Source organism: Ambystoma mexicanum, chromosome 11, assembly GCF_040938575.1.
Source record: "Ambystoma mexicanum isolate Mex_15411 chromosome 11, UKY_AmexF1_1, whole genome shotgun sequence".
Classification (NCBI taxonomy): domain Eukaryota; kingdom Metazoa; phylum Chordata; class Amphibia; order Caudata; family Ambystomatidae; genus Ambystoma; species Ambystoma mexicanum.
This window is the reverse complement of record NC_090934.1, coordinates 844,045,775-844,057,014: the sequence shown is the minus strand read 5'-3', so window position 1 is coordinate 844,057,014 and position 11,240 is coordinate 844,045,775. Positions and strand designations below refer to the sequence as shown.

General features: G+C 45.3%; 1 protein-coding gene across 4 annotated transcripts in view; it reads left to right on the top strand.

Moving 5' to 3' along the window:
- The first annotated feature begins 2,052 nt into the window (after positions 1-2,052).
- Positions 2,053-11,240, top strand: part of LOC138503805 (3-galactosyl-N-acetylglucosaminide 4-alpha-L-fucosyltransferase FUT3-like) — a 128,708-nt gene continuing 119,520 nt past the window's right edge. For 2 of the 4 annotated variants that reach the window (XM_069623813.1, XM_069623810.1), the window contains exons 1-3: positions 2,053-2,138; positions 6,988-7,114; positions 7,206-7,283. The gene's annotated coding sequence lies outside the window, so the exon portion shown is untranslated. Of the gene's footprint in view, positions 2,139-2,265; positions 2,289-6,987; positions 7,115-7,205; positions 7,284-11,240 lie in introns of those variants that run through there. The other 2 variants (XM_069623812.1, XM_069623811.1) reach the window with 2 other exon arrangements.

Genomic DNA, 11,240 nt, shown 5'->3' with positions numbered 1-11,240 from the left:
GCTATTTGCAACCTCTGCCTCTCTCATCGGAGTATATTTTAAGAGCACAATCGGAGTGTACCCTAGGAGTCCACCTTGGAATGATAACCTTCTATCAGAAAATAATTCATACGGTTAGTGTAGAATTACGTCTTGCAAAAATGCCAGTGAGTTGGTTCTACCAGAATGCCTGCAACACAGGGCCAGTGGTCAGTGGGCCCTCAGACCCGGCAAGTTGGTCACAAAAAAGTGTGCCACTAAGGGTAGTTTGAAACTGCATTCAGGCAACGCCTTCCCTAAGAGCAGGTGACAGAAGAACCATTTACTTGGGCAGCAACAGCTGTGTTTTCACATTTGATTTCTTCTGTAAAGTACTTGAATTACAATTTAACGAAAACAGCATTTGTTTAGCACTGAATTATTGAAATTGTGGAGCGTTTTGTTGCAAGACACAGAGGTGTAGTTTGGGAGTGACGTGTGCCAGTTACAGGGCACAGTCTAGTGTTTTGCCCCGGGCACCAAGTTGGCTAGAAACTGCCCTGGGGAAATACACCTCTTTGTATCAGTTTGTAAATACATGTCTGTCTTTAAATGAAAAGCGCCCACTTAGTTTATAAAGACAATTAAATCAGCAAGTAAATCATCCTCATTCTATAAATAAATCACCAATGAAAAAGTGGACGGAATATCTGGTCACTTTCTATAAAATCAAAGAGCATTTTGGAAACATAAGAATTATTGTATTTGACAAATGTATTTTAGTTCATAGTTTTTTTATAAAACGCCTAATACCATACCTGAGTTCGGTTTCTAAGCGCTGCGCCGGGATTCGAACGCGGTCTTGCTTCCGAGACCAGCGCGTTGCCCCTGTGCTATCCTCCGTTCTATGATTTGCCTGTGGCAGTGATTTCAATAAAGCTCACAGGGGTTGGTTCTTCCTGCATTGGTCATTCACAGCACTCACCCTAACAGTAAAATGTCTGCAAACTGAGAGCTATAAATGCACAGGGGTGGGGTGGACTGGCCTACGGGGGACTCTGTAAATGCACAGGGGTGGGGTGGACTGGCCTACGGGGGACTCTGTAAATGCACAGAGGTCGGGTGGACTTGCCTATGGGGGACTCTGTAAATGCACAGGGGTGGGGTGGACTGGCCTACGGGGGACTCTGTAAATGCACAGGGGTGGGGTGGACTGGCCTACGGGGGACTCTGTAAATGCACAGGGGTGGGGTGGACTGGCCTACGGGGGACTCTGTAAATGCACAGGGGTGGGGTGGACTGGCCTACGGGGGACTCTGTAAATGCACAGGGGTGGGGTGGACTGGCCTACGGGGGACTCTATAGATTTCAAGGTGGGCATCCTGGCTTTATGCTGCTTTTATCCTCTCTCCATGCACTCCACATCCTTCCTTCCATGTGTCCTTTTCACCCGCATTCCTTGGAAGTAGAGAATGTTATAAAGCTTCCTGTATGTCATTCATCACATTTAACAAATGGTATATGACCGTTTTTAGTTGGATTTTACTTTTTTATCCAAATGAGCTATAGAAAAATCCTCTTTTAAAACCATTTTTCCAAATGGTTTTGTGGGAGAACTCCCCAACCCCCTACTTAGCAGTGTTGGGCTTGCTTGCACTGTGTAATATGGGGCCTCGTTGAAAGACGTCATCCAGGGCCACTTTTGGTTCGATATTCCACCTGTGTATAAATGCTCCTTTTGACGGCCTCGGAATGTGGCCTGCTTCTTGGGCTGTTTTGCCTAAAAGCTCTCGTGGCCTCTAAATGGATTGGTGATCGCTGGTACATGCGAGTCTACTTACGCTCGACTAAACTTTCTGGAGACTTCAACTGAAGCCCCCCCCTTGGAGGGAAAGGCATGTGTAAAAAGCGCGAAAGACCCCGGATACAACGGAGTCGTGGCAATAGTATGAAAAGTGCCTGCCGCGCGTTCGCCCGAGTCGGAAGTGATTCGCTGTCCATTGTGTTAACGTTGCTTCAGGTTACAAGGACACTCCCAGCAGGGGCAGGGCAGGGGCAGGGGCAGATGCGTGAGGAGAGGCGAGCCCACTTTTCTCCAGAATCGTCTTGGTCCTTACCGGTGGCACCGGTCTGACAGCATACGCTGCTATCTGGCACATTCGGTGCACAGCAATAAACAGGTGCGTGTTGGGTGGGACCCGGCGATTATGCGATACCTTTTATATTAGGGTGGCTGGATGAACCCGGCAATGGAAGAAAGGGAAGATTTGGGACACTGGCGAAACCCCGACGCTGCCACAGTCTTTGCTATTTTGGCAAGGATCGCCGTGGTGAGGAGTGTGGTGCGAAATCAGATTTGCTTCTTCATTTTGGAGATTTCTGTCGCTGCAATTGATATATATTTTGTAGCCACGGGTGTTGCTGGTTTGGACAGGTGTAAAACTGCATTATTTTGTGACCAGCCTTTCACAGGTAGAACGTGAATTGTGGTGTTTTATGGCCGCGTGTATTGCATTTGTGGGGTTAGTTTGTGAGATTTGTTTAGCAAAGAGTGAATGAGCTGGTGGTGCTGTTTAATGGCAACATTGCCGCCTGAGGCTGACACTTGCGGAGTCCGGTTGGTAGCAGGGTGGGCATTCGTGCATGTGGGGTGTGTGCCAACGAGGACGGGCTTCGTACAGGTGGGTGTGTGCCAACGAGGACGAGTCCGCGTTTGCTTTGAGTGTCGTGCTGTTTGCGGATGGTGACGCCAATGCGCACTGTGAACGGTTATCAGCGGCTCTTGGTATCAACCATCAGCAGAGGCGTAGCTTGGCCGATATTATTGGAATATGTTCCTACAATAAAACCACGGGACAGGCATATTAATCTTGTACGTTGGAGCACTGTCGCAAAGTTGTACTTTAACTTTTAGCTTTCACCAAATCAAAAATGACGATAAGGTGGCTGCATCACTACGGCGGCTGTGTATGCGTCCGCGTGCTATCTTGCACTATCTAGAACAATAGCTTTCAGCAACACGCAGGAGGCGCAACCTTTAAACGTAATGGTGTGTTGGCACCCTGAACGAAATATGGCAGGCGTCTTGTGTGGAAATCTATACTATTTGTAATCTTCAGAATTGTGCCACGACCGTCAAGGTATCCAGGTAACCACGCAGTGTTTATGCATTTTCTAAATCGAATCATATTCACGCCCGGGAGGGTCGCTTCCGATCTTTGATATAGTTCGTTTCGCCATTCGCAGAAATGCTTGGTGTTGGTGTTTTTTCGTTTCATTTACCCTCTATTGCTTTCAGTCCTTCGAAATGCAGATGACGCACTTTTAAACATCACATACTATTGCGTCATGGTGCCTAGCCTGTGACTACCAAAGTGACTTTCCTGCACCCATTCCTAAAGAATAGAGGGGGGAGTCGCCCGTTCGACAATGTGTACTCTGCGCCTCGACAATGTGTACTCTGCGCCACGACAATGTGTACTCTGTGCCTATGATGGCCTTCAATGTTTCTTTGAGTAACCCATATGGATGGTATCATTCTCCATATGCATTGTACCAATGCCCATTTCCAATTGTTGGGCGACATACCAAGCCCGGCCTCAAATGCTACTGTAATGCCATTCAATGCCTCAGAGCACATCATGCAAGTTAATTTTCAACAAGCATTGGCAAAGCCACGGAAGCCACGTTTAAAACAAGCATTGGCAAAGCCACTAAAGGCACTGAAGACAATGGAAAGAGTGCTATTCCTATGGCTGCAAATTCATATACCCTGAAGATAAAGCTTAGCGACTGGGCATTATTTGATAAAGATATAGTTAAGTGCAGTAGAACTTTTATTGCACCAATAAAATCCAAAATAAATAAACTCTGCACAATGTTTAACCACACTTAAATCCTAAATAACTGCAGCCAATGTTGAAATTAGGTTGACATCCCAGCATGTAAATGCATTAAAAATGTGTGCCTAGAGTTACTGGATTGCTTTTACTGAGAAACAAGTTGAAAAAAATCCCTCAAAAATCCTCCACTTTAAGACCAAACAATCCTTGCTTGTCAAACAATCCAAAATAAATCCAGTAAAAATGTGTGCCTGCCAATTAGTGTTAGTGGATTGTTTTTACTGAGAAACAAGTCAGTAAAAATCCAAAATAAATCCTCCAAAACAAATAAATACTTGCTTGGAAAAATCCCCCAAAAATCCAAAATAAATGCAAAACAAATCCACAGCTTGAAAACAAGCCAAAAGCAATCCTAAAACAATTCAAAAAGTGGATTTCTTTTTTTACTAGGGATAGCACCGTTCACCCTTGTTATGGTCCCAACACGCTGTAGGGGGAACTCCAATGAGGGACAGAAGTCCAGGTATGGATAATTCATCAGAGAGTTATAGAATGTGTAAGTATGTAGGGGTGGCCAGGTCCCTGCTAGTCACCCGTGTTGAGCAGGCATGTGGATGGGTGCAGAGAGGTAGGGGGGAGAGTATGCGAGGGAAACATTATGTATGCTGCTGGACCGCATTTTCATTGTGGGGGATAGCTGCATTCTAATGGCAGAGGTGTTGGGCAATGTGTCTTAAAGTAGTGTATGTGTCTTAAAGTAGGGTGTGCCGAGAGGAAGTCTAGAATGTATGCAAGAGCAGAAGTAGTAAGTAGTGGTAATTTATTCACCATATGTAATGTGGAGCCTCAAATTCTCCAGTGTCCCTTTCACTGACAATGTTCCTGGGTACAGCACTCGCACGTATTATTTAACAGACAGCAAAACATTTCCCACCCATACATTTCATGCAACACAAGGTACCCCGGAACATCAAACTGCACAATTCTTTCTGGATTGTGACTGGAAGCACTGCCCCGCCCCTCCTCCCGCACCACAAAAGGAAAGCATGCCTGCAAAGTTTCATACCAATGTTGATAATGAGAGAAGGGGAAACGCTGCTGTGCACAACACACAATCCCTGCGGGGCGCACACCCATATCAGGCCAAAGATAGGGCATTACAGCCAAACTAGGGTTCAACACAGCCGAGTCCTGGCAGCAGGTAGGCCAGGAATCAATCAGCCTCAAAACAAATCAGGCAGGTTGCAGGAGTGGGCGAAGAATGAACGTGGTGCATCTTGGGTAGGCTCTACCTGCAACTTTGGAAATGCAGAGCTTTCCGCCCTTTTGGTGAGGGGGAGGTTTGAGCATGTAAACAAGCTGGGGAGCGGTCTTTATCCTCTGGCCATCCGTACATCACAGGGGGTCTTGTCAGACCAATAAGGGCAACTTCAGAGCGGTGAGCAGCGCTGGCACCATCAGGGCAACTTGTCCTGATATGATGCTAACAATGCCCCCTGTAAAGTTTGGAGCCAAACTTATTTTGAAGTAAATGATGTTCCTGAACCTTCAGTTAGTGGGTAGGGTCTCACGTGGCCCACATCGGCCTGCAGGTGCCAGTGCTGCAATAGTACACTGTTGAAAATCTGATAGCTCACCTTAAGTCATGTGGCATGTCGCACTGAAATGCATTTACACGCTGCATCACAGCAGGACCGATCCCAAAATGGCACCCGACTACACAGAGAAAACATAACTGGACTTCAATCCTGGGAGGGGTGTTTCACCCCCACACTCTACTGTAAACTACACCCATGACCATCAGTCCTCTCGGAAAATATGGCTTTTGTTTTGTAGAACTGCCGTCCTCTCGACTGCAACATATCTGTGTGTCCTGCATTTCCACATTCACTCTGGGCTCAAAGAGTTCAGACAGTACAAATTTCTCCCATTCACTCTGCTCAGTGGTGGAGGCAGATTCTGGTGTGGGTCAGAGGGGTGGGGGGGTATTTTGGCAGATAGATCCAGAAGGGGCACCAAGATTCTAAACAATTCATGGGTGAGCCCTTAACACAGCGGTGAATGATTTCAGCGACGGGTCCTAATATGTCCTCAAATTAACATGAGTGACTGAGAACTGCGAGGGAGCCCTAAATAATTACCTTTTTTGGTCCCCCCCCCCCGAAATAGAAAGAAATGCTGTAATGATGCGTTTTGCAGGGCAATTTTTAAGGAAAATGGCATTAATAGCTATATAATTTATAATTGTTTCGCTATGGATTCATGAGCAGTCGTGCCTGGTGAATATCTTGAGTGGAGGGGTCTAAATATTTCCTCAAATTAACGGGACCAACGGAGCGTAGATAGGGAGTACAGAGTAATTAAGTGGGAACATTTGAACAAAATAATGTGCTGAAGTCATTCGATTTGCAGCACATTTTTTTACAAAAAAGAGGTAGAAAGTCATAAAATTACAGTTGGTTGACATTTAAACAATCCTGGAAATGCCACGCCACCAGCAGTAGACCACACATGGGCACTTCATATCATGTTCATGAGTCTGATGCCACAACCTGCACATGCTAGTAATAGTCTCTTTAAATAACATGTATGAAGTTCTTCATGTATATAATTTAAAAGGCCTGCTACTGGCACAGACAGGTTATGGTAGCAGCTTCGTGCATGGGATTTAAAGTGGGCGTTTACTGGCATAGATACAGCAGCCTATCCATGCCAGTAATGGTCCCTTTTAATTCCGATGCATTAAGTTGGTCCTACAACGAGTGGCAGCTGGGGAATTTTTTAAAAATTAGAGTGGTGTAAATATTTCCTGCAAATATGCCAAAACAACGGACCATACCACGTGTGGATCAAGGCGATGGGGATTCATGATGCCTTCACCTACAATATACGCCAGTATAAAAAAAAGTCACGCTGGCTGTGCCCATATATTTCAATGCTGGATGCACCAGTGTATGCCAGAAGAACATACTCATGTTTACTTTGCACATAATCCTGTAATCTTTATATATAAAGTTGAATGTACATATGTGTGTGTATGTTTGTCTGACTATAGAAATCCACACCGTTGGACCCACCTCTTCCACATTTTGCATGGGTTCCTCTTTTGTCTGGGGCAAAATCGTATTCTATGTTTGGATCTACACATCTTAAATGCCAATCATTTTTTGCATGTTTGTTAATACAGAGATGGGATAAGTTGTCTTTGCGCCAACTTACATTTTTTCGGGCTACAGACCTTGGCTAGCAGTGTACTCCTGCCCGTAGACCATGGGAAAATATCCATTTGGGATGACCGCAACATGGGAATAAGGGTAAGTGGCAGGGATTGTCTCTCACTGTCCAAGAGATATAGAATAAATAATGATGGAGGTATAACATTGTCCCGGGATCATTTGCTTCCAGGAGACAAGACTTTCATCATCGATAAGACACCATTCGAGACGGAACATTTGATGGTGCCTGGTGATACACACCACTTAGGTAAGACCAATGAATCTTCCTGACCATGCAGGTGATAGTAGATACACGCACTCACATATCCCTGATATGTGTATTTCTCTTTTATGGGGACTGGATGTACTGACAAGACTTCCCAGGAAATTGGAAGATGCCCTCTCTCGACACGAAATTTGAAGATAGTTAAATTGAAACACTGGACCTCATTAGGACCCTGGCGGTGGCAGTGGTCTTATTGACGGCACGGCTGCCACCGGTAATGTTTTATTTTCCGGGGCCCTGAAACGGGCAATAAATGGGTCATGCCGACCTTGGTGGATCCGGTTATTGCCCTTTTCTGGGCTCTGGAAAAAAACATTCCCCGTTCCCATTTGAGCCCCACAGGGCTCAATGGGAATGGGGAGGGTGCTAATAACAAGCCCGTTAATGACAGGCCAGTTATTAGCATCCTGGACTGCTAGCGGGTCCTGCTGAAGGACCCTTGGTCTGACCAGGAGTTCCTTAGCGGGTCCCGCAGCAGTCCTCGTAATTGGGCAGTCCGTAATGAATGGTTCCGGTTCCGTACCAGCACCATTCATTACGGGACCGCCAAGGTCCTAATGAAGCCCACTGTCTTTTTTATTTTGCTAATGTGTCATAATATGTCACAATCTAGAGTCCTGAAGAAAGCAGTAAATTAGATATCCCAGCTGAAACCCGTTGACATAGGTTGGTTCAGGGTGATGACCTGACCCGCTTGACTCACACATAGACAGTGAGCTTGGTTACATTATATCCTTTCTTTTAAGCAAGCATAGTGGACAAGGTGTTAACTATTGGACATATGCCCACTTTGCAATTTTTATTGAAAAGTGATAAGTCACACTGCGTGGAAGCAACACGATTAAAGAGATAATGGTTTGTTGACTTCCAAACAGTGTGCTCCTATTTTTAGTGAAGCAGGAAAGTAGTGAGTTAGGATAGGGCTAGAGTTCTCTACTATCCCCTCACCTAGAAAGGTGACACACCAGCGCCCCACTAGGGTTAGCGACATTAAGGGAGAGAGAGAAACTCTTTGTACTGACATTCATGTAATTGTAGGGATCAAAGCAGGAGGAATAACCTTTTTGAATAAATTGATTCTGTCTATGATGTGCTAATATGATGACAAGAGAAACTTCCTCCATGGCACATGAGACACCAGAGCAAATGAAACCAAGACTTGCCAACAAGAGGACAAGAGCAACATCCTCCAGGGCACATGAGACACCTCTCGATCATGATACGGGAAATGCCAGGTACCCCAGCTAGTGATACTATAAGCCATGTCCACTCTGGATTTGCCAATATATGGCTCTATACCCACAAAAGAACATACTCCTTTCTGCTTTACCTTAAAAAAAATGCCACTATAAGAATATATTTTGAAACTGGCTGCACAATGTAGTCCGGTCTAGATACATACTAACACTTATCATGTTTGCTTTATCCTTGATGCCCAGAATAAAATGCCATGCCACAGTAAGAAATAGCTAAATGGGCTAACCAAAAATGCCAGTCTAGCGACATAATAACTTTTTACATGCTTGCTTTATCATAGATGCCCAGAATAAAATGCCATGCCTTAGTAAGAAAGGGCTAGACGGTCTGACCCAAAATGCCAGTCGAGCCAACTAATAAAACTTATCATGATTGGTTTATCATAGATGATGAGTAAAAAATGTCATGCCACAGTAAGAAATGGCTAGACTGGCTGTCCCTAGATACAAATCTAGCCACGTAATAATTATCATTTATTTTATCTGCCGCTGGTTGATAAAAGAAAGGATGATCATTTTTTTTACTCAGCATCTAGTTAGATGGCCAGCTGTTTGTTGCTCCACCCTCACCCCCTCACCAGCCCCACACAAATACACATACACACATTAACAAAACACATTCACTCGCTCATTCCTTTGGCACCCAGGTTTCACACACTCACGTACCCATATATCATACACTCACTGATTCACGCCCATAATACATTAAACAAATCTTACCTGCATGCAATCAGGACTGATCCTTCTGCAGCTCCACTGTAGCCTCCAGGAAGCCCTCCTGCTCCCGGATGCACCAAAACCTGGGAAGATTAGCACTTCCTGGTTCATGCACGCAGGAGCCGGATCGCTACTGATGCAGTGCCCAACCCGTTTGGATGTGGGGGGAGGCGCATGAGCACAATCCTCCCATATACAAATGTGCAGTGCCCCAGCCTGCATGAATGTGCCTCCCAGACCACATTTCTCAAGGACAGCAAACAAGAAAGTCCACAAGACCATATTGAACACTTTTATGGGTATCTATGGCTATCGCCACTCCATTTGCCTCCAGAGAAATATGTGACATAATGTTAAATAGACACCTTAAATTAAGAGATGTAGCCCTGCCAGGGATGAAACCTGCCTGATTGTAATGTATCAGAGTGGGAATTAGATGGAGCAGTCTATTGGCCAGGGTTTTAGTGTACATTTTGGTGTCTATGTTCATTACGGCCTATAGGAACCGCATTTGTCGCTTGTTTTACAAGGTGTAAGCAAGGCTATCACTGTGACTTCACGTAGAGACAATGGTGGTTGGCCCACCCGGGCAGATTGTTCCCAGAGTCTCAGTACAGAGGGTACTAGTAGAGCATCGTATTCCATGTAGAACTCAGCGGTGAGCCCATCGTGCACCCGGTGCTTTGTTTCTGGGTATGTCTTTTATCATGTGCATAAGTTCTGCTTCTGTCATTGGGACATTCAATTGGGTTCTTGCATCCGAGGATAGGAGGGACATGGGGATGTTGTTTAATAGGTCTCCCAAATCTTGTTTGCCTACTCCACTGTCTTTTTGGTATAGAGTTGTGTAGAATTGCATAAACACGTCATTGATACCCTGTTCTGTATGTACATTAATTGTTGCTCATCCCTCACCCCTTCTATATGACTTCGTCCCACCCCTCTAGCTTCACCAAGTTGGCCAACAGCTTCCCGGGTCTGTTACCTTCTCCATACTTTCTGGCAGTAGCTGTATCTCCCTTTCTGCTAGATGTCTGAAGGCCTCTAGTTGGGTCTGGGTAGTTGCAAGGGTATTACGGTTGGGTGTTGCTGCATATTGGCACTCTGACTTCTGAAGTTCTCCCTCGCTTTTAGCCAGGTCCCTACGTATGGTGCGCAACACTGCAAATTCTCATGACATAGCCATTCCTCTTATGTATACTTTAAATGCTTTAAACGCTTGCCATAAGGTGACCTGCAACACTGTGTGGTTGTCATTGGACCAAATGTATGCACAAATGTCATCTTCGAGGCCAGTTCTGAAGACTAGGTCCTGTAGTGCCAGTGATTTAAATCGCCACATACCACGGTACCACAGGGTATTTCCCCATGACTGTGATCGGGGAGTGTCAGAGTAGGTCTGATGATGTATATCAGCTTCTGTAGTTTGCCCCACCAAGTGATCTGATACAAAGAACATATCTAATCTTGATGACATGCCATGCACAGTGGAGTAGTAAGTATATCACCTCTCACCTGGCTGTAGTGTGCACCATATGTCATGTAGGTGCAGCCTATCGAGAATATTGATGATACAGCGGCCTGCCTTCGATACAGGTCTGGTGCCATAACCAAGTATGGTCAAGATTTCTGTTTAATATAGCAATCATGTCATACCCCAAATTATTGAAGGGCTTTCTTCAATTCAGTGGTTTCTATTGACGTTTGGGATTTCAAAGTATGGATGTCGTCTTCAGCCGACCCAATGCGCATTTCTGCCTCCGTCATTCGAGTAGAGATATTCTCCATTTTTCGATTCAAGGTATTTAAATTTGTGGTGATCCCATCTAGCTTGTCGGTCATGGAGGCGAACCCGGCTTGCATTCCGTCCATCAATTGTTTGAGACTCAGTGGTTCAATGGGAGTCTCTGAGGAGACTGTTTCCATTGAAGGTTCAGAAGTTCTGTCTTGACGGGCGGATCAGCTT